Source organism: Bubalus kerabau, chromosome 20 (assembly GCF_029407905.1).
Source record: "Bubalus kerabau isolate K-KA32 ecotype Philippines breed swamp buffalo chromosome 20, PCC_UOA_SB_1v2, whole genome shotgun sequence".
Classification (NCBI taxonomy): Eukaryota; Metazoa; Chordata; class Mammalia; order Artiodactyla; family Bovidae; genus Bubalus; species Bubalus kerabau.
Genome location: NC_073643.1, coordinates 50,056,253 through 50,080,303, shown reverse-complemented (window position 1 = coordinate 50,080,303; position 24,051 = coordinate 50,056,253). Strand labels below are relative to the sequence as shown.

At 44.7% G+C, this 24,051-nt stretch overlaps 1 protein-coding gene across 2 annotated transcripts in view; it reads right to left on the bottom strand.

Moving 5' to 3' along the window:
* The window catches only part of NT5DC2 (5'-nucleotidase domain containing 2), a 51,752-nt gene that overhangs the window by 25,708 nt on the left and 1,993 nt on the right, over positions 1-24,051 (bottom strand). The window lies entirely within an intron of this gene.

Below are 24,051 nucleotides of genomic sequence, written 5' to 3'. Positions count from 1 at the left end.
AAACACAGAGATGGGAGAGAGACTGACAGTGAATTAGGGAGTGACAGAGAGACAGAGAAAGAGAGAGGCAATCAGGGAGAGTAAGACAGAGGTAGGGAGTGAGGAAGGAAGAAAGACAGGGAAACAGATACAGAGAGTGAGACAGACAGGAATGGAGGGAGAGAGAGAAAGAAATAACAGGGAGAGAGACAGGGCAGGAGAGAGAGCAAAAGAGGCAGTGACAAGACAGACAGAGCCGGCAGAGGGAGGGAAGAAGAGAGGGGAGGAGTGAGAAAAAGGAGAGAGATACAGAAGGGAGAAGAGACAGAGTAGAGAGGGAGAGACACCCAGAGAGGCAGGGAAAGAAGGGGTGGGGGGGAAGGGGGAAGAGGGAGAGGTACGTGTGGGAAAGCAAATCCACAGTCTGGTTTAGGGTTCAGAGACTAAGCAGAGCAGACCCCTCACACCATCTGCTAAGACTGCAAGCCTTGCACCTTAGATAAGATAGGGGACAAGACAGGGATCTCGAAACTGTTGAGCCCCTGGAGGGGGTTTGGCCAAGGAGGTCCCAGGCTTAACAACATTCCAAGTTTTACAGAACAAAGCAAACAGCATTAAGATGAAACCAGAGCTGCTACTTGCTCACAGACCGACCAGGATATCAGTGTGCATGCTGGGATTATCAGCAGGAACCCAAACTGCAATTCTCGAAGTCTCACCCGAGGAGGGCACCTGCTGCCTAGGACCTTTCCCCACTGGAAAGTCGCTGGACTTCCCAGCGTGGCTCAGGTGGGACGTTGGTCAAAACCCACTTTGGAGAGGTGTCCTCTGCTGTTTCTATTTGTCTTTTTTTGTGATGTTAGTATATTGAAAGTACATTAGATAATTTTCTAATGAATGTGGGTATCACTTATTTGTTTATAACGAGCGGCTGCTTTTGTTAATACATCCTTTGAACCTGAGATGAAAGTGAAAATTTTCTGCAAAACAGGAGGTGAAGAGAGAAAGTCCGGGAGAGAGAGGGAGAGGGACACTCACAGCGAGAGAGAGAGACAGAGACCAAGAGACAGGTTGGGAGGGAGGGGGAGAGAGACAGAGAAAGAAAGAGGGAGAGACCCAGAGTGGGAAGCGGGGAAAGAGACAGGGAGGAAGAGAGAGAGAGAGACAGGGAGAGAGACTGAGAGAGGGGGTGGGAGGGAGGGAGGAAGAGAGAGTGACAGGGAAAGAGAAAAGGAAAGAAAGAGTGAGACAGGCAGGGAGGCACCAAGAGAGATGGAGAGAGAGAAAAAGAGACAGCAGACAGAGAAAGGGAGGGAGGGAGAGGGAAAGAGAGACAGGAAGAGAGAGAGAGAGAGAGATGGGGAGCACGAGAGAGACACACTGGAAAGGAGAGGAAAAGACCGGGAAAAGAGAGAGAGAAAGAAAAAGTGTGAGAGAAAGGGAGAAAGAGAGAGAGGTTGACAGGGAGATAGAGAAGGAGGTAGAGAGAGAGAGAGAGAGAGAGATAGAAAAAGGAAGAGAGAAGGAGGGAGGCATAGAGAGAGAGCAGCAGAAAAACAGACCAGGCGAGAGACAGAGGCCAAGAGGGAGGGAGGGAGAAAGAGAAACAGGGCAAGACAAAAAAAGAAAGAGAGGGACGGAGGGGGAGGAAGAGGAGAAAAAGAAAGAAAGAGAGAGGGCGGGAGGGAGAAAGAGAGACACAGCGAGAGAGAGTGACAGATCATCAAACAGAGAGGGGGAAAAAACAGGGTGCCAATGAAGCCACCTAAGAAACAGCCTCACAGACAGAACACACATTTAGTTGCCAAGGGGGGAGGGGGGGTGGTGGGTGGGCTGGAAGTTCGGGTTAGCAGATGCAAACTCTGATATTGAGAATTAACAGGGATGTCCCTGGTGGTCCAGTGGTTAAGAGTCCGCCTTCCAATGCAAGGGGTGCAGGTCAGGCCCCTGGTTGAGGAACTAACATCCCACGTGCCACGGGGCAACTAAATTAGGTCACAACCAGAGAATCTGGGAGATGCGATCACCGAGTGTGTGCTACAGAGCCCATGCTCACAACAAAAGAAGGCTAAGAGCTGCAACAGAGAAAGCGGGCACACTGCAAAGAAGACACAGCTCAGCCACCCCCGCAACACACAGACAAAAAAAGGAACTGATGAACAAGAGTCCTAGTGTAGAGGGTAGGGAACCAGATTCAGTCCAATGGGATAAACCATAATGGAAGAGAACATTAAAAAGAATGTATATATGTGTATAAATGAGTTACTTTGCTGTATAGCAGAAATAAACACGATATTGTAAGCTTAATGTACTACAATAAAATAAATAGGTAGTTTTAAAAAAGACAATTCTAACAAAAGAGGTAAAAATTAAACATTATGTACAACAGATTAAAAAAGCAGAGTCAGTACTTTGCCAACAAAGGTCCATCTAGTCAAGGCTATGGTTTTTCCAGTGGTCATGTATGGATGTGAGAGTTGGACTGTGAAGAAAGCTAAGCACTCAAGAATTGATGCTTTTGAACTGTGGTGTTGGAGAAGACTCTTGAGAGTCCCTTGGACTGCAAGGAGATCCAACCAGTCCATTCTAAGGGAAATCAGTGCTGAATATTCATTGGACGGACTGATGCTGAAGCTGAAACTCTAACACTCTGGCTGCCTGATGTGAAGAACTGACTCACTGGAAAAAACCCTGATGCTGGGAAAGACTGAAGGTGAGAGGAGAAGGGGACGACAGAGGATGAGATGGTTGGATGGCATCATTGACTCGATGGACATGAGTTTGAGCAAGCTCCAGGAGTTGGTGATGGGCAGGGAGGCCTGGTGAGCTGCAGTCCATGGGGTCGCAAAGAGGTGGACATGAATGAGCGACTGAACTGAACAACAGACGGGTCGACTGTTAACCACGTGCCTGAGTGCACGTCTCCAGGCCTCCCCTCGCCTGGAAGCTCCCTGGCAGCCCCTCGCAGGCAGGAGCCGGTGCTGCTGGGGCTGTGGGAAGAGCCAGGACTGAGCAGCAGCTGGAAGAGAAATGGAAGGGGCCCGACCACATTCTTCTTTCCACTCACGCTTCTCTAAACCTGTATGAAGTAAAACCGTGGGTACACCACTCTAGCGTAAGAAGGTGCCAAGGGCTGACCTGTCAGGCCTGCCTACAGCCAGCAAACAACGTCCTGAGAAGTGGACATCTGGCTCTTTGGGAAACCTTGAGGATTAGTTACAAGCTGCATAGGAGTTTTGTTTTCTTATGCTTTCTCGAAAATACCTTTTACCTTTCCACACAAAATTAAATATTCAGGGACTTCCCTGGTGGTCCAGTGGCTAAGACTCTGTGGCCGAATGCAGGGGGGCTCCAGGTTTGAGTCCTGGTCAGAGAACCAGATCCCACATTACTGCCAAGTTCAGCCAAAAGAGAGAAGTAAAGAAGCTTTATATACAAATGCTAAAGCGAAATCAGCACCACCAAACCAGGTTTACAACAAATGCTAAAAGAATTTCTCTAGGCTAAAAAATGGAGAAGGCAATGGCACCCCACTCCAGTACTCTTGCCTGGAAAATCCCATGGACAGAGGAGCCTGGTGGGCTGCAGTCCTTGGGGTCGCTGAGAGTTGGACACGACTGAGTGACTTCACTTTCACTTTTCACTTTCCTGCATTGGAGAAGGACATGGCAACCCACTCCAGTGTTCTTGCCTGGAGAATCCCAGGGACGGCGGAGCCTGGTGGGCTGCCGTCTATGGGGTCGCACAGAGTCAGACATGACTGAAGTGACTTAGCAGCAGCAGCAAATATCATTCACAGGGGGAAAAACTATGAAAAACATAAACACACAGAGGCTAAATAATATGCTATTATTAACCAAGAGATCACTGAAGAAATTAAAAAGGAAAAAAGAAAAAAACACACAGAGGACTTCCCTGGTGGTCCAGTAGCTTAGAATCTTCCTGCCAAGGTGGGGGACAGGGGTTTGCTCTCTGGTTGGGAAGACTCCACAAGCCGCAGGACAACTAAACTAAGCCCGTGTGCCGCAGCCACTGAGCCTGAGCTCTAGAGCTGGCAAACCTCAACCACTGCGCCTGCGCGCCACATGAAGCCCGCACGCTCTAGGGCCCATGCTCTGCAACGAGGAGCCTGTGCGTGGCGACGAGAGAGCAGCCCTAGGTCGCTTCAACTAGAGAAAGCCTGCACACAGCAGTGAAGATACAGTGCAGCCTAAAAAAATCCCAGAAAACCAACCAAAAAAAGCCCCAAAGTAACTAATGACAATAAAAACACTGACCAAAAACCTCTGGGATGCAGAAAAAGCAGTTCTAAGAAAAAAGTTTATAGCAATTCAATCTAGCCTCAAAAAGCAAGACACTCAAGCAATCTAAGACAGCCCAGTAGTACAGTGGGTAAGAATCTGACTGCCCCTCACAGGACCCGGGTTTGACCCCTGGCCTGGGAAGATTCTACATGCTGCGGAGCAATCACATGTGTGCCACGCTACCGAGACCATGCTCAGGAGCACGCTGGCCACAACTGCTGAGCCTGCTGGCCTCAACTACAGATACCTGCGCACCCTGGAGCCTGACCCACGGCTGAAGCCACGTGCTGCAACGAGAAGCCACCGCACCACAATAAAGCGTAGCCCCCACTCACTGAAACCAGAGAAAGCCGGCATGCAACAAAGACCCAGCCCAACCTAAATAAATAAATAAAAATAATTAAAAATATGTATAGGAAAAAATCTAACCTCATACCTAAATCAGAGAAAGAAAGGTAAAAAGTTACCCAAAGTTATTAAAAGAAACCAGAGATCAGACCAGAAATGAATGAAAAAGAAATAAAGAAAACAATAACAAAGATCAATAAAATTAACAGTTGGTTCTTTGAAAAGGTAAATAATATTAATAAATCTCAAGTAGACTCATCAAGAAAAAAGGGAGAGGGTTCAAATCCGTAAAATTTGAAATGAAAAAAGGAAAAGTTACAACTGACATGGCAGAAATACAAAAAATCATAATAGACTACTAGAAGCAAGTATATACCAATAAAATGGACAACCTGGAAGAAACTGACAAATTCTTAGAGAGGGACAACCTTCTAAGACTGAACCAGGAAGAAACAGAAAGACATGAAGGGATCAATCACAAGTACTGTAATTGAAACTGTCATTAAAAATCTTTTAACAGACAAATATCCAGGACCAGATGGCTTCACAGACAAATTCTATCAAATACACAAAGAGCAAACACGTATCCATCTCAAACACATCCAAAAAATGGCAGAGGGAAGAACACTCTCAAACTCATTCGATGTGGCCACCGTTACCCTGATACCAAAGATTTCACAAAAGAAGAAAATTGCAGACCAACATCACTGATGAACACAGACACAAAAGCCCTCAAAAACACTAGAAAACAGAATTCAACAACACATCAAAATGATCATACACCATGATCAAGTGGAATTTATCCCAGGGATGCAAACCAATGTGATATACCATATCAACAAATTAAAGAATAAAAAACAGAAGATCAACTCAATAGGTGCAGAACAATCTTTTGACAAAATTCAACACCCATTTATGACAAAAACTCTCCAGGAAGTGGGCACAGAGGGACCCTACCTCAACATAATGAAAGCTATATATGACAAATCCGCAGCAAACATTATTCTCAATGCTGAAAAAAATGAAAACATTTCCTGTAAGATCAGGAACAAGAGAAGGATGTCCACTCTCACAATTCGTATTCAACACAGTCTTGGAAGCCCTAGCCATGGCAATCAGAGAAGAAAAAGAAATAAAAGGAACACAAGTTGGAAAATAAGTAAAGCTGTTACTGTTTGCGCAAGACATGGTGCTATGAGCAGAAAATCCTAAACGTGCTGCCAGAGGGCTACCAGAGGCAATCCGTTTGGTGAAGTTTCAGGACACAAAATTAATGCACAGGAATCTCCTGCATTCTCACACACCAACAGAAACTTGCAGTAAGAGAAATGAAGGACACAGTCCTGTTTAACACTGCAACAAAAAGAATAAAATACCTAGGAATAAACCTAAGGAGGCAGAAAACCTGTACTGAGAAAAGTATAAAACAAAAGAAATCAAGATGACACAGATGGAGACATATGCCATGTTCTTTGACTGGAACAATAAAGTGAAAATGACTATATTACCCAGAACACTCTACAGATTCAATACAATCCCTTCGAAACTAACAATGACACTTCTAACAAAAAATGTTACAGTGTGTACGGAAACAAAAAAGACTCTAAATAGCCAAACCCATCTTGAGAAAGAAAAATGAAGCTGGAGGATTCAGGCACCCAACTTCAGACTACACTGCAAAGCTACAGTAGCCTTCCCTCCTGGTCCAGTGGTTAAGATTCCACCCGCCAATGCAGAAGACACAGGTTCGAGCCCTGTTCCAGAAAGATCCCACTTGCCAAAGGACAATTAAGTCTGTTCATCACAACCACTGAAGCCCACACTCTCGAGTCCTTGCTCTGGAAGAAGAGAAGCCACTGCAACTAGAGAGCAGCTCCGTTTGCTGCAACTGGAGAGCGCCTAGGCACAGCCGTGAAGACCTAGTGTAGCCAAAAAGGAATTAAAAAGAAAAGGCGACACTAATCATGACAGTTAGGTACGGCACAAAAACAAAATACAGATCAGGGGTACAGAATAGAAAGCCCAGAGATAAACCCACCCAGAGATTAGGTGACTGTTTTGTCACCTAATTAGGTAACTGTTTGATTATAAAAGATTAAGTAAACAATTAGGTAATTGTTTGATTACAAACAATCAAAATATATAAAAGAGCTCATGGAGCTCAATATTCAGAAAACAAACAACCCAATCAAAAAATGGCTGAGAGGCTCCTGTGGTGGTCCCCGGGCTACGACTCTGCACTCCCAATACAGGGGGCGGTCATCTGACCCCAGGGCAGGGAACCAGATCGCACAGGCCACAACCAAGACCAGGTGCAGCCAAATAAAAATATTTTTTTTTAAAAATGGCCAAAAGTCCTAATAGACAACTCTCCAAAGAAGACATACAGATGGCCAAGAAGCAGATAAAAAGATACTCAGCATTATGAATTATTAGAGAAATGCAAATCAAAAGTACAATGAGGTATCACCTCACACCTCCCACAATGGCCTTCATCAAAAAATCTACACAGAATAAATGCTGTAGAGGGCGTGGAAAAGAGAAGCTTCATACAGTGCTGGGGAAGTGTAAAACTGGTACAGCCACTATGGAAAATGGTATGGAGGTGACTTAAAAAACGGTCAACAGAACTATCATAGCGCCCAGCATCTCACGACTGGGCACACAACCTGAGAAAACCATCATAGTTCAAAAGGACACATGTACCCCAGTATTCACTGCTGCAGTACTTACAACAGCCAGGACGCGGAAACAGCCTGTCCACGGAAACATGAATGGATAAAGAAGCGGTGGCACATACATGCAGTGGAGTATTACTCAGCCAGAAAAGGAAGGAAACTGGGTCAGGCAGTGATATAGATGAACCTAGTGTATGTCACAGAGAGTGAAGTCAGAAAGAGAAAAACAAATTTTATATATAAACACATATACCTGGAATCTAGAAAAGCAGTACAGATGAACATGCCTGCAGAGAATGAATAGAGACATAGAGAACAAATTTGTATGCACAACAGGGGGAGGAGAGGGTGGAGTGAACTCAAAGAATAGCACTGAAATGGAAGAAGTACCATGTATAAAACAGACAGCAGTGGGAAGCTCAGCACACCGCTCCGTGACGACCCAGTGGGGTGAGAGCTGGGGGTGTGGGAGGGAGGCTCCAGAGGAAGGAGACATATGTGTACTTATAGCTGATTCATACTGTTGTACAGTAGAAACTAACAAGACATTGTAAAGCAACTAGAATCTAACTGGAGAAAAAAAAAATGGAAATATTTGGAAACAAAGCAACAGACAAAAAAAAAAAAAAAATCAATGTCCAAAATATACAATCATGGCACTCAATATCCAACAAAGAAACAACTGGATCTAAACATGGGAGGAAGACCTAAGTAGACCTCTGTCCAAAGAAGACATACAGATAAGCCAAGAAGCACATGAAAAGATGCTCAATATTACGGATTATTCAGTTCAGTTTAGTTGCTCAGTCGTGTCTGACTCTTTGCGACCCCATGGACTGCAGCACGCCAGGCCTGCCTGTCCATCACCAACTCCCAGAGTTCACTCAAACTCATGTCCATTGAGTTGGTGATGCCATCCAACCATCTCATCCTCTGTTATCCCCTTCTCCTCCTGCCTTCAATCTTTCCCAGCATCAGGGTCTTTTCAAATGAGTCAGCTCTTCGCATCAGGTGGCCAAAGTATTGGAGTTTCAGCTTTAGCATCAGTCCTTCCAATGAATATTCAGGACTGATTTCCTTTAGGATGGACTGGTTGGATCGCCTTGCAGTCCAAGGGACTCTCAAGAGTCTTCTCCAACACCACAGTTCAAAAGCATCAATTCTTCGGCGCTCAGCTTTCTTTATAGTCCCACTCTCACATCCACACACGACTATTGGAAAAACCATAGCTTTGACTAGATGGACCTTTGTTGGCAAAGCATCATCTCTGTTTTTAATAAGCTGTCTAGGTTGGTCATAACTTTCCTTCCAAGGAGTAAGCGTCTTTTAATTTCATGGCTGCAGTCACCATCTGCAGTGATTTTGGAGAAATGCAAATCTAAACTACAATGAGGCATCACCTCACACAGGTCAGAATAGCCACCATCAAAAACAACAACAAACAACAAGTGCTGGAGAAGGTGTGCAGAAAAGGACACCCTCTTCTTACACTGTTGGTGGGAACGTAAATTGATACAGGAAGTAGGTGGAGGTTCCTTAAAAAACTATAAACAGAACTATAATATGATCCAGAAATTCCACGACTGGGCATATATCCTGAGAAAACCATAATTAAAAAATGACACATATACCCCAATGTTGACTGCAGTACAATTTACAAGCCAGAACATGGAAACAATCTCAGGGTCTATCAACAGATGAATGGATAAAGTAACTGTGGTATATATACACAATGGAATTATTCAGCCATTAAAAGGAATGAGACGGGGCCTCTTGCAGAGATGTAGATGAACCTGGAGTACGTCACAAAGAGTGAAGCAAGTCAGAGAGAGAGAGACAAACACTGTACATTAACATGTGTGTGCTGCGCTGCCCTCAGCCACTTCAGCTGTGACTGACTCTGCGACCCCATGAACTGCAGCCCACCAGGCTCCTCTGTCCATGGGATTCTCCAGGCAAGAAGACTGGACTGGGTTGTCATTCCCTCCTCCTGGGGATCGTCCTGCCCCAGGAATCAAAGCAAGGTCTCCTGCACTGCAGGCAGATTCTTTACCAGCTGAGTTCCAAGGGAAGCCCATATTAACACACAGATACATGGAATATAGAAAAGACATACAGACAAAAGTACCTGCAGGGCAGGAATGGAGACGCAAGCGTGCATAACAGGTAAGTTCGACACAGAGAGGAAAGGGGACGACGGGGAGAATGGAGCAGCGGCACTGACATACTCACACTACCGAGAGTAAAGCAGCAGCTCGTGTGAAGCTGCCGGGCACCTCAGGGAGCTAAGCCCGCTGCCCGGTGCAGACCAGGAAGGGTGGGACGGTGAGGCTGGGAGGCAGGCTCGAGAGAGAAGGGATACACGTGTACTTACAGAGGATTCATATTGCTTTACTGCAGAAACTAACACAAGACTGTAAAGTAACTGGACTCCAATTCACAACTGAAAAGAAATGGGAGAAAATATTTGCAAACGAAGCAAAGGACAAAGAATTAATGTCAGAAATACACAAAGAGATCATGGAGCTCAGTATCCAAACAACAAAAAACCAGGTCTAAAAATGGGAGGAAGACATAAGTAGACATCTCTCCAAAGAAGACAAACGGATAGCCAAGAAGAACATGAAAAGATGCTCAACATGACAAATTACTAGAGAAATCCAAATTCAAACTACAATGAGGCATCACCACACACCAATCAAAAGGGCCATCATCAAAAAGAAACCTAAAAACAATAAATGCTGGAAAGGGTCTACAGAAAAGGGTACTCTCCTACAACTGTTGCTGAAAACGTAAACTGATACAGCCCGTAAGGACAACAGTATGTAGGATCCTTAAGAAACCACACACAGAACCACCATATGATTTGATAATCTCATGATTCCACATATGCACTGAGAAAGCCATGATTCAAAACAAAACATGTACCCCAATATTCACTGCAGTACAATTTGCAATAGCCAGTACATGGAAACATCATCAACAGATGAATGGATAAGGAAATTGTGATACATATATACAATGGAATATTACACAGCCATTAAAAAATGAAATTGGATCGCCTGTAGTGACAAAGATGAACCCAGAGTATGTCATACAGAGTGAAGTCAGTCAGAGAGAGAAACAAATACTGTATATTAACACACACAGGTGGAATGTGAAAAAAGGTATTCCACAAAGGTGGAATGTGGAATCTAGAGAAAAGGTATGAATGAATCTACTTTCAGGGCAGGAATACGAAACAAACAGAGAACGCATTTCTGGACACAGTGGTAGGAGACTGTGGGGCAAACTGAAGCAGCAGTACTGACACGGATAAGCTACCGTGCAGAAACTACACAGCTAATGGGAGCTCAGCTCGGCACGCTGTGAAAACCAAGAGGAGTGGGATGGTGACGGGGGGCTCAAGAAGGGGGAAGCAGATGGACACTCACAACTGATTCACGCTGTTGCACTAATGCAATTATACTCCAAATGAAAAGAAGTAAAAATTTAAAAGTGATGTGGTACATATATACAATGAAAAATTACTCAGTCACTAAATGGAACAAAATCAGGTCAGTTGTAGTGATGTAGATGCACCTAGAGTATGTCATACAGAGTGAAGTAAGTCAGAAATAGAAAAACAAGTATCGTATCAGTTCAGTTCAGTTGCTCAGTCGTGTCCGACTCTTTGCGACCCCATGAACCACAGCACGCCAGGCCTCCCTGTCCATCACCAACTCCGGGAGTTACCCAAACTCATGTGCTTCGAATTGGTGATGCCATCCAGCCATCTCATCCTCTGTTGTCCCCTTCTCCTGCCCCCAATCACTCCCAGCATCAGGGTCTTTTCCAATGAGTCAACTCTTTGCATGAGGTGGCCAAAGTATTCGAGTTTCAGCCTCAGCATCAGTCCTTCCAATGAAGACCCAGGACTGGTCTCCTTTAGGATGGACTGGTTGGATCTCCTTGCAGTCCAAGGGACTCTCAAGAGTTTTCTTCAACACCACAGTTTAAAAGCATCAATTCTTTGGTGCTCAGCTTTCTTCACAGACCAACTCTCATATCTATACATGACCACAGGAAAAACCATAGTCTTGACTAGACGGACTTTTGTTGGCAAAGTAATGTCTCTGCTTTTGAATATGCTATCTAGGTTGGTCATAACTTTCCTTCCAAGGAGTAAGTGTCTTTTAATTTCATGGCTGCAATCACCAAATGCAGTGATTTTGGAGCCAAAAAAATAAAGTCTGACACTGTTTCCACTGTTTCCCCATCTATTTCCCATGAAGTGATGGGACCAGATGCCATAATCTTCGTTTTCTGAATGTTGAGCTTTACACCAACTTTTTCACTCTCCTCTTTCACTTTCCTCAAGAGGCTTTTTAGTTCCTCTTCACTTTCTGCCATAAGGGTGGTGTCATCTGCATGTCTGAGGTTATTGATATTTCTACCGTCAGTCTTGATTCCAGCTTGTGCTTCCTCCAGCCCAGCGTTTCTCATAGTAACATATCCAGGTGGAATCTAGAAAAGCAGTGCAGATGAACCTGCTTGCAGGGCAGGAATAGAGATGCGGACATGCACGATGGGTGTGCGACAAGAGGAGGTGGGGCAGGTGGAAAGAGCAGCGCCGACGTGGATAAACTGCCGCGTGTATAGCAGACAGCCAGTGGGGAGCTGCCATATGACACAGGGAGCCCAGCTCGCGGCTCTGTGACAACCTACAGGGGTGAGATGCAGGCTCAAGAGGGAGGGAATCTATGTGTGCTTTTAACTAAGCCATGCTGATGCACAGCATAAACCAACACAGCATGGTAAAGCATTTATCCCTCAACTAAAAATAAATTTTAAAAAGAGGTGGTACATATTTACAACAGAAGATTATGAGCCACGAAAAGAAGTAACTGTCACTGGAGAGAGATTGATGGACACAGAGTTAGCAGAAAGACTAAATTAAATCAGAAATAAAAGGAAATGTCATATATTAACACATATGTGGAACCTAGAAAATGGTACAGATGAACCTATTATCAGAGCAAGAACAGAAACACAGTTGTAGAAAATGGACTTGTGCACACATCGGTGGAAGGAGAATGTGAAGAATTGAGAGTAGCTCTGACATACATACGATACTCTGCGTAAAACAGAGAGCTAGTGGAAGGCTGCCGGATATCACAGAAGCTCAGCTTCACGCTCTGTGATGACCCAGAGGGCGGGATGCTGAGGGTGGGAGGGAGGCTCAAGACAGGCGGACATATGTACACTTTTAACCGACTGACACTGTTGTACAGCAAAAACAAACTCTGTAAAGCAATTATACTCTAACTGAAAACTAAAATAACAAAAGAATGAGAAAAAATATATGCAAATGTTATAACACACAAATGATTACTCTCCAAAATATACAAACAGCTCATGGCGCTCAATATTCAAAAAACAACCAACCTAAAAACAACATAAAAAATGGCCAAAAGACCTAATAGACATCTCTCAAAGTAGCAGAAGATACTAAGAAGAGGCAGTAAAATACACTGAAGACCTGTATCAAAAAGATCTTCATGACCCAGATAACCACGATGGTGTGGTCACTCACCCAGAGCCAGACATCCTGGAATGCGAAGTCACGTGGGCCTTAGGAAGCATCACTACGAACAAAGCTAGTGGGGGTGATGGAATTCCAGGTGAGCTATTTCAAGTCCTGAAAGATGATGCTGTGAAAGTACTGCACTCAATACGCCAGCAAATTTGGAAAACTCAGCAGTGGCCACAGGACTGGAAAAGGTCAGTTTTCATTCCAATTCCAAAGAAGAGCAATGCCAAAGAATGTTCAAATGACTGCACAATTGCACTCATCTCACACGCTAGCAAAGTAATGCTCAAAATTCTCCAAGTCAGGCTTCAACAGTACATGAACTGATAACTTCCAGATGTTCAAGCTGGATTTAGAAAAGGTAGAGGAGTCACAGATCAAATTGCCAACATCCGTTGGATCACCAAAAGAGCAAGACAGTTCCAGAAAAACATCTACTTCTGCTTTATTGACTATGCCAAAGCCTTTGACTGTGTGGATTACAACAAACTGTGGAAAATTCTTTAAGAGTTGGGAATACCAGACCACCTTACTTGCCTCCTGAAAAATCTGTATGCAGATCAAGAAGCAAGAGTTAGAACTGGACATGGAACAAGAGATTGGTTCAAAATGGGGAAAGGAGTACGTCAAGGCTGTATACTGTCATCCTGCTTATTTAACTTCTATGCAGAGTACATCATGTGACATGCCGAGCTGGATGAAGCATAAGCTGGAATCAAGATTGCCAAGAGAAATATCAATAACCTCAGATATGCAGATGACACCACCCTTATGGCAGAAAGTGAAGAACTAAAGAGTCTCTTGATGAAAGTGAAAGAGGAGAGTTTAAAAATTGGCTTAAAACTCAACTTTCAGAAAACTAAGAGCCTGGCATCTGGTCCTATCACTTCATGGCAAATGGATGGGGAAACAATGGAAACAGTGAGAGACTTTATTTTTCTGGGCTCCAAAATCATTGCACATGGTGACTGCAGCCACGAAATTAAAAGACGTTGCTCTTGGAAGAAAAGTTATGACCAATGTAGACAGCGTATTACAAAGCAGAGACACTACTTTGCTGACAAAGGTCTGTCTAGTCAAGGCTATGGTTTTTCTAGTAGTCATGTATGGATGTGAGAGCTGGACTATAAAGAAAGCTGAGCGCCGAACAACTGATGCTTTTGAACTGTGGTGTTAGAGAAGATTCTTGGAGAAGGAGATTGAATAAGTCAATCCTAAAGGAAATCAGTCCTGAATATTCACTGGAAGGACTGATGCTGAAGCTGAAACGCCAATAATTTGGCCCCCTGATGCAAAGAACTGACTCACTGGAAAAAACCCTGATGCTGGGAAAAACTGAAGGCAGGAGGAGAAGGGGACGACAGAGGATGAGATGGTTGGATGGCATCACCGACTCGATGGACATGAGTTTGAGTAAACTCTGGGAGTTGGTGATGGACAGGGAGGCCTGGCGTACTGTAGTCCATGGGGTCGCAAAGAGTTGGACATGACTGAGCGACTGAACTGACTGAAAGGAGACATACAGATGACCAAGAAGTAAATGAAATGATGCTCAAAACTACAATGAAGACATCTACACACAATAAATGCTGAAAGGGGTGTAGAAAAGAGAACCCTCTTGCATTGTTTATCAGAATGAAAACTGGTACAGCCACTATGGACAGTGGTATGCAGGTTACTCAAAAAACTATAAATAGAACTATGACAGCACCCAGCAATCCCACAACTGGGCATGTAGCGAGAGAAAAGCATAATCCAAAAGGACACACGTATCCCAATACTCACTGCTACAGTATTCACCATGGCCACGATGTGGAAATAACCTAATTGTCTATGTGAAGTCAAAGTGGCAGTCGCTCATTCTTGTCCAACTCCGTGCAAACCCCATGGACTGTAGCCCGCCAGGCTCCTCTGTCCATGGAATTCTCCAGGCAAGAATACTGGAGTGGCTTGCCATGCCCTGTTCCAGGGGATCTTCCCAACCCAGGGTTTGAACCAAAGTCTCTTGCATTGCAGGACGATTTTTTTTTAATCATCTGAGCCATCAGGAAACACAAATGGATAAAGAAGTTGTGGTACATATACAGAATGGCATATTACCCATAAAAAGGAAGGAAATTGGGTCACCTGTTGTGATCTAGATGAACCTAGTGTACATCATAAAGAGTGAGGTGAGTCACAAAGAGAAAAGCAAATATCATATATTAACACACATAACTGGAATCTAGAGAAGTGGTACAGACGAATATACACGCTGGGCAGGAAGAGAGACGCAGAGAATCAGTGGGGAGGAGAGCGCGGAGTGAACTGAAGGAGCAGCACTGATAGGAATTCCACCATGCATTAAACAGAGCTCTACGGGAGCTGCTGTACAACACAGGAAGCGCGGCGCGGCTCTGTGATGGCCAGTGGGCTGAGAGTCAGGGGCGCAGGAGGGAGGCTCCAGAGGGAGGAGACGTGTACTTACGGCTCGTTCACGCCGATGCACAGCAGAATCCAGCACAACACTGGAGAGTAATTATCCTCCAATTAAAAATAAATTAAAAACTGTGGTATGTATATACAGTGGAATATTATTCATGAAAAGGAAGGAAACTGGGTCATTTGTAGGGATGTGGATAGACCTATGTTGTTATACAGAGTGAATAAATCAGAAAGAGAATAAAATATAGTACATGAACACATATATGTGGAATCTAGAAATAGATTTCAATCTATTTGCAGGGCAAGAACAGATCTGCCAATGTACAGACATGTGACACAGGAGAGAAGCAGAGGGTGTGGCAAGTTGAGAGACAAGCAGGGACACATAAACACCACCAAGTGTAAAGTAGAGAGCTAGAGGGAAACGCCAATATACCACAGGGAGGTCAGCTTGGTGTCCTGTGAAGATCAAGAGGTTAGAATGGTAAGGGTGCGAGATAGGCTTAAGAGGCAAGAGACAGATGTTTATTTATAGCTGATGCATATTGTTGTACAGCAGAAACCAACAAAACGTTGTGAAGCAACTGGACTCTAACTGAAAACTGAAAAGAAAAAAAAAAAAAGAGGGGTGGACTATTTGGAAATGAAGCAACGGACAAAGAATCAATGTCTAAAACATACAAGGAGATCGTGGAGGTCAATATCCAAAAAACAAACAACCAGATCTAAAAATGGGAGGAAGACCAAAGTAGACATCTCTCCAAAAAAGACAGATAGCTGACAAGCACATGAAAAGACACTCAACATTACAGATTATTAGAGATATGCAAGTTAAAACTACAATGAGGTACCACATGATATGAGTCAGAATGGCCCATCACCAAAGGAAAAAAAAAATCCACTAACAATAAATGCTGAAGAAGGTGTGGAGAGACGGGCACCCTCTTGCACTGTTGCTGGGAACGTAAACTGATACAATCAATATGGAGGTTCCTTAAAAAACTACAACTAGATCCACAATATGATCCAGAAATCCCACAACTGAGCATATATCCTGAGAAAGTCACAATTAAAAACGGCACTTGTACCCCAATGTTCACTGCAGTACGGTTTATAAGCCAGGATATGGAAACAATCTCAACATCTATCAACAGAGGAATGGATAAAGAAATTGTGGTACATATACACAATGGAATGTTACACAGCTATTAAAAGGAATAAACTGGATCGCTTGTAATTTTGTAGATGCACCTAGTGTATGTCATACAGAGTGAAGTCAAACAGAAAAACAAATATCATATATTAAGACACATATGTGGAATCTAGAAAAAAGGTATAGATGAACCTATTTGCAAGGCAGGAATAAGGACGAAGAAAGACAACAAATTTGTACACATAGTGAGGGAAGAAGAGGATGGGGTGAATTGGAAGGGTAGCTAGCATTGATATGGATAAACTACCACGTAAAAAATACAAAGCTAATGAGAGGCTGCCGGATAACACACAGTCAGCTTGGTATACTGTGAAAACCAAAAGGGGTAGGATGGTGACGGTGGGAGGGAGGGCCATGAAAGAGGGGATACATATATATATATACGCTTATAGTTGATTCACCTTGTTCTAGAGCAGAAACTAACAACACCGGAAAGCAATTCTACACCAACTGAAAACAAATACATTAAAAAAAAAAAAAACGAAGTGGTGTGTGTGTGTATATATATACACATATGTATGCGCAAAGGAAAATTATTCAGCCACAAAAAGGAACAAAATTGGTGTACTTTGTAGAAATATGGACCTAGAGTTGTCATACAGAGTGAAGTCAGTCCAAAAAGACAAAAGGAAATATCGTATCTTAATACTTATATGGGGTATCCAGAAAAATGATACAGAAGAACCTATTTTCAGGGCAGGAATAGAGCTGCAGATGTAGAGAAGGAACTTGTCGAAACAGTCCAGGAAGGACAGGGTGGGGTTAATTGAGCAACTAGCCTTGACGTATATACATTGTCATGCATAATATAGAAATCTAGTGGGGAGCTGCTGTACAACCAACGGAGCTCAGTTCTCTGCTGTGTGATGACCTAGATGGGTGGGATTGGGAATGGGGTGGGAGGGAGAAGCCAGAGGGTAGATATAGATATATCTATATGATTCTCGTTGATGTGCAGCAGAAAGCAACACAACACTGGCAAGCAATTATTCTCCAATTCAAAATAAATTTTAAAAACGTGGTATGCATATACGATGGAATATTATTTAACCATAAAAACAAAGGAAACTGGATCATGTATAGAGACGTGGATAGACTTAGTGCTGTCATATGGAGTGAATAAATCAAAGGAGAAAAAAGTATCATAGATGACACATATATGTGGACTCTAGAAGTAGTGTTATAGATGAACCTATCTACAGGGCAGAAATAGAGCCACAGCTGTAGAGAGTGGGCATGTGAACACGCTCCGGGAAGGAGCAGGTGGGCAAGCTGACAGAAGGGCACTGACATCTGTACACTCCTTGTGTGAAACGGGCAGCTAGCGGGAAGCTGCCAGGCACCCCAGGAAGCTCAGCTCGGTGCTCCGGGAAGATCAAGAGGGGTGGGACGGTGAGTCTCTTGGGAGACTCAAGACGGGGGGATGTATGTACACTTACAGCTAATCGACACTGGTGTACAGCAGGAACTAATTACACTGTAGTTACTTTTCCATTGAAAAGTAAAAAAAAAAAAAAAAAAAGAAAAGAATGGGAGAAAATATTTTCAGATGATAAAACAAATACTCTCCAAAATATACAAACAGCTCGTGGAGCTCAATATCCAAAAAACAAACCAAAAAACCTAAACAGACACGTCGCAAAGCAGATATACAGACGGCCGGGAAGCAGACGTGAAGACACTCGTCATGGATATCAGGGACGCGAGTCCAAACTACAGTGAGCTGTCGCCTCACGCCTGCAACAACGGCCACCACCTAGAATCTACACAGCAGACGCTGCAGAGGTGCGCAGACGAGAACCCTCCCACACTGTTAGTGGGAATGTAAACTGCTGTAGCCGCTATGGAGAATGGTATGGAGGTTCCTTAAAAGACTATAAAAACAACTATCATAGCACTCATCCACCCAACGCCTGGGCATACACCCTAGAAAATCATAATTCAAAAGGACACATGTATCCCAGTGTTCAATGCAGCAGTATTTACAACAGCCAGGATGTGGGAAGAACCTGTCTAGGGAAACACGAATGGATAAAGCAGCTGTGGTTCAAATACAGAAATGAATATTACTCAGCCACAAAAAGGAAGGAAACTGGGTCACTTGTAGACGAATCTAGTGTACGTCATAAAGAGTGAAGTAAGTGAGAAAGAGAAAAACAAATATATTTTAACATATACTTGGAATCTAGAACAGCAGTACAGATGAACGTACTTGCAGGGCAGGAATTGTGACACAGAACACATTTGTAGACACAGCAGGGAAGGAGCGGGTAGAGTGAGCTGAAAGAAGAGTGAAATGGATCAACTACCACGTGGACGAAAGACAGCTGGCGGGAAGCTGCTGGGCAACGCTCTATGAATACCTAGAGGGGTGAGACGGAGGCTCAAGAGGGAAGGGATATATGCATACTTACAGCTGATTCACACTGATGTAAACAGAAGCCAACACAACACTGGAAACCAATTATCCTCCAATTAAAAAAAAAGATGTCTTACATATACAGACAATGGAATACTGCTCAGCAGTAAAATGGAACAAAACTGGGTCACCTGTCGGGATGTGGATGGGTCCAGAGTTGTCGTACAGACTGAAATAAGTCAGGTAAAACAACAGATACTGTGGATTAACACACATATATATGGAAGCTGGAAAAATGTTACAGATGATCCCATTTGCAGAGCAGAAACAGAGATGCTGAGGTAGAGAGCAGACTTGCGGACACAGCAAGGCACACTGAGAGAGGAACACTGACATATGTGCACCGCCATGAAGACAGTGGATAGCTAGCGGGGAGCTGCGGTATTACACAGGGGCCCAGCTTAGTGGGCGGCGAGGATCGAAAGGGGCGGGATAGTGAGAGTGGGAGGGAGACTCAACACACATGGTGTGTGTGTGTATCTATCTTTATATCTGATTCACATTGTCTTACAGCAGAAACCAACACAACATCGTAAAGCAGCTGTCCTTCAAAAATATAAATTAAAAAAAAAAAGATGTGGTACATATAAACAATGGAACATTACAAAACCATAAAAAGGAACATAATAGTGTCATTTCAGAGATGTGCATGGACCGAGAGCTGTCAGAGACGGTTAAGTCAGAAAGACAAAGGAAATGTCATATATTAACACACATATATGTGGAATCTGGAAAATGGTACAGAGGAACCTTTTATCTGGGCAGGAAGAGAAATACAGTTGTAGAGAATGGACTTTGTGGACACGCCAGCGGAAGGCGCGAGTGAAGAACTGAGAGAGCAGCACCGACACAGCCACACTGTGTGTGAAGCAGATGCTGGTGGGAGGCTGCTGCACAGCGCGGGGCCAGCTCGCTGAGCTGCAACGACCAGGCGGGGTGGAACGGGACACGGAGGGGAAGCTCCGGACAGAGTGGACGGAGGCACACTTACAGCTGATTCACACTGTTGCACAGGAGAAACTAACAACACTGTAAAGCAATTACACTCCAATGAAAACTAACAATATAAAAAAAAAAAAGAACAGCAGAAAACATCTGCAAACTAAATAACAAAGGATTAATCTCCAAAATATAAAAACAGCTCATTGAGCTCAATATTAAAAAAAACAATCCAATCAAAAAATGGCCAAAAGATCTAAATAGACAGCTCTCCAAAGAAGACATACAGATGGCCAAGAAGCACATGAAAAGATGCTCAACATCACTAATTATTAAAGAAATGCAAATCAAAACTACCATATTGTATCACCTCACACCAGTCAAAATGACCGTCATCAAAAAATCTACACACAATAAATGCTGCAGAGGGTGTGGAAAAAAAGCGAATCTTCTTGCACTGTTGCGGGGATGCAAATTGGTATAGCCACTATGGAGAATGGTATGGAGGTTCCTTAAAAAACTACAAATAGAACTACCATACCACCAGGAATCCCTTGCCTGGGCATATACCCTGAGAAAACCATAGTTCAAAATAACACATGTATCCAGATATTCACTGCAGTGGTATTTTAACAGCCAGAATGTAGAGACCTAATTGTCTAGGGAAAGATGAAGCTGTATATGTATGTACATACATACAATGTATACATTGTGTATATACACACATATATACAATGTATATATACATATATACATTGTATATATATACACACAATATATATACAATGTATATATACATATATACATTGTATATATATACACACAATATATATACAATGTATATATACATATATACAATGGAATGCTCAGTTGTGTCTGACTCTTTGCTCCCTATGGGCTGTAGCCCACCAGGCTTCTCTGTGGGTGGACTCTTTCAGGCAAGAACACTGGATCAGGTTGCCATTTCCTCCTGCAGGAGATCTTCCTGACCCCGGGTCGAACCCGCATCTCTTGGGTCGCCTACACTGGCAGGTGGATTCTTTTACCACCGCACCACCTGGGAAGTGGCACCACCACGAAACAGAATGAAACAGGGTCCTCTGTAGAGAGGTGGACGGATCTAACGTCTGTCATATAGAGCGAAGTAAGTCACAAAGAAAAAAACAAATCCCGTGTAGTGAGACATACATGTGGAATCTAGAAAAATGGTAGTGTGTGTGTGTGTGTGTGTGTGTGTGTTAGTCGCTCAGTTGTTTCCAACTTTTTGTGAGCCCATGGACCACAGCCTGCCAGGCTCCTCCATCCATGGAACTCTCCGGGCAAGAATACTGGAGTGGGTAGCCATTCCCTTCTCCAGGGGATCTTCCCGGCCCAGAAAAATGGTAGAGATGAAGCTATTTTCAGCAACAGAGACGCAATGCAGATAAGAAACATGTGGACACATGAGGGAAGGGAAGTGTGGGATGAACTGGAGATTAGGATTGGCATACATATACTACCACGTGTGAAACGGATGGGCAGTGGGAACCTTCTGTGTGGCACAGGGATCTCAGCTCTGAGATGACACATTTGGGTGCTATGTGGGTGGAGGTGGGAGGAAGGTCCATGATGGAGGGGATAAATGTAGACCCACAGCCGATTCACTACGTTGTTCAGCAGAAACTAGCACAGCATTGTTAAGCATTATATGCCAATAGGAAAAAAAAAGATTGAGGAGTGACAAAGGGGGAGTGAAACCGAGCAGGATCTTGTGGGGGTTCTGAGCAGGGAATCATTTCTGTCCCCCGTTTCTTGTTTGGAGGGAAGAGACTCCAGCCTGCATGACCTTCTCTGATTTCTAAAGAGAGATTCAAACAGTCACTTGCTCGGAAGGAAAACGATGCAGAGATGGGAGGAACAGCCAAGAAACCACCTGAGGCAAGATTTGAGGAACCAGAGAAACTCATCAAGAGTAGGAGACCGGGACTTCCCTGGTGGTCCAGTGGTTAAGAATTCCAGGGTTCGACCCCTTATTGGGGAACTAAGATCCCACGTGTCTTGGAGAAGGCCGTGTGCCCCAAATCCTGAAGCCTGGGCACCACAACTAGAGTCCATCTGCCTGAACAAAATACCCCACGTGATGCAACTAAGGCCCAATGCTGCCAAATAAATACATAATAATAATAATAAGAGTGCAGACCCTGCACACACCCTAATCTTAACAGGAACCCCAGTCTTGAGCCATTGTTATAAAAATTCCTCAGTGATTCCTCCCATGTTGGGAGACTGTATTTCGATGCAGGAACCTGCTGGAACCTTGCCTGGCAAAGCAATAAGGCTAATCTTTTCTGCTTCACCCAGAACTGTCTCCGAGATTTGATTTGGCACCAGTGCACAGGGGCTGAATTTTCAGCATCACCTCGAGCCACAGATCATTGCTAATTATGACAGGGGGGACGTGCGTGATGGGTTCTGGGCCACTGACCAGGCTGTTCCCCTCTGAGGACACAGTAATAGCCACCAATGCCCTGGCTACTCCCAGGGGGCTGAGGAGTCCTGGACTTGTTTGCCTTAGTTTCCCCATCTGTGCACTGGGGGAGGTAGATGAGGAAAGGGCACGGGCTTTGAGTTCAGAGAGAAAACCAAGCCCTCTCTCTCTGGCTTGTGACCTCAGGAAAATCACCTCACCTTACCGTTTGGGCCTCAGTTTCCTTGTCTCTAAAGGGGAAATAAAAATTGTATCAAACTGCAGAATAAATAGGAGGGTCCCACAGAACATGCTCTGGGCAACATTCTTGCCTGGACTCTCGACAAATGTAGGATTAAATGGGCAATGCCCCTGTGGAGCCCATATCTCCTGTCCTCAATTGCCCTCAAGGAAACAGGGTTTGCAGGGGGTCAGGGGGGAGCAGGCAGGACTAGGTGCACACACAGGGTACCTTTTGGGGCCTCCAGGTGGCCCCATTCCTGAGACCTCTAGCCCATGGCTGAGGCCCAAACAGCCCAGGCCTCCAGGGAATTAATTTGTCTCCGACACAACCAGCTGTGGTTCGAAGCAGAGGCCTGTGGCCATGCAACAGATATTCACCTTGGAGGCCCCTAAGGAACACGGTCTCCACCCCCATCCCCTTTCCTTTGGAGCCCAGCACAGTGCGTGGGTGGGGGAACAGGTGAGGCTGGTTCCTCTGCTAGCCCTGGGGCCCGGCAGAGCAGCCCCTCCAGACTCGTGGGTGCAGATGGAACACTCCTCACCTGGGTGCACAGGAGACCCAGCTGCCTGCAGCTCTCTTGGAAGCTAAGCGCTTCTACAACATCCCTTCCCAACCGTCCTAAGTTCCTGGGTGTCAACTGTGACTCTCAGTTCAAAGTCTAGTAGTTCCCCAGGAGGGGAGAGGTCTGCTTGGCAGTGCAACCCCTTGCTGGCACTGACTTCTGGCCAAATCCAAGCTTTCACCTCTGCCCCAGAGCATGTTCCCAGGGATGGACAATCCTCCCAGGAACAAAGAAGGATGGGGAAGCAGCCCACAGACCAAGCCTCCTGAGGCCCAGCTTCTACACTGAGAACACCATAGGTCTGGGGCCCACAAGGTCCCAGTTTCTTCCACAAGGCTGCAGTGGTGCAGAGACAGGGGAGGAGACACGCTTCCCCTTGTACCAGCCCCCCAGGCTCACTGGTCTCACTGCACAGCGCCCAGCTTCCTGGCCACCTCTTCCCCATGGCAGCCATGAGACCCACTCATGGGGGCCATTCTCCTGCTGCTTCTGGATCCCCAACATTTTTGGCACCAGGGATAATTTTTTCATGGACAGGTTGGGGGTGGAGGGGATGGTTTCGAGATGATTCAAGCACATTACATCTATTGTGTACTTGATTTCTATTACTACATCAGCTCCACCTCAGATCATCAGGCATTACATCCGGGAGGCTGTGGACCCCTGCCTTAGAGCCTCCCCTTGCTCAGTCTCCACTCCAACTCCATGAGGTGGTCACATTTATTCCTCCATCATCCAGATGAAGAAATCAGAGTTTAGGGAGATAAAGTCACTTACTCCAACCCATCTAGCAGTACGCCATGGAGCTGAGATTTAAATTCAGGTTACCCCACCTGTCTCAATCACTGTGCCCCCTGGCCTAGCCTTCCTGTGTCGCCACATTGAGGCCAGGGTTGAGGGGGGAAGGGGGGGCTTGCCTGGGA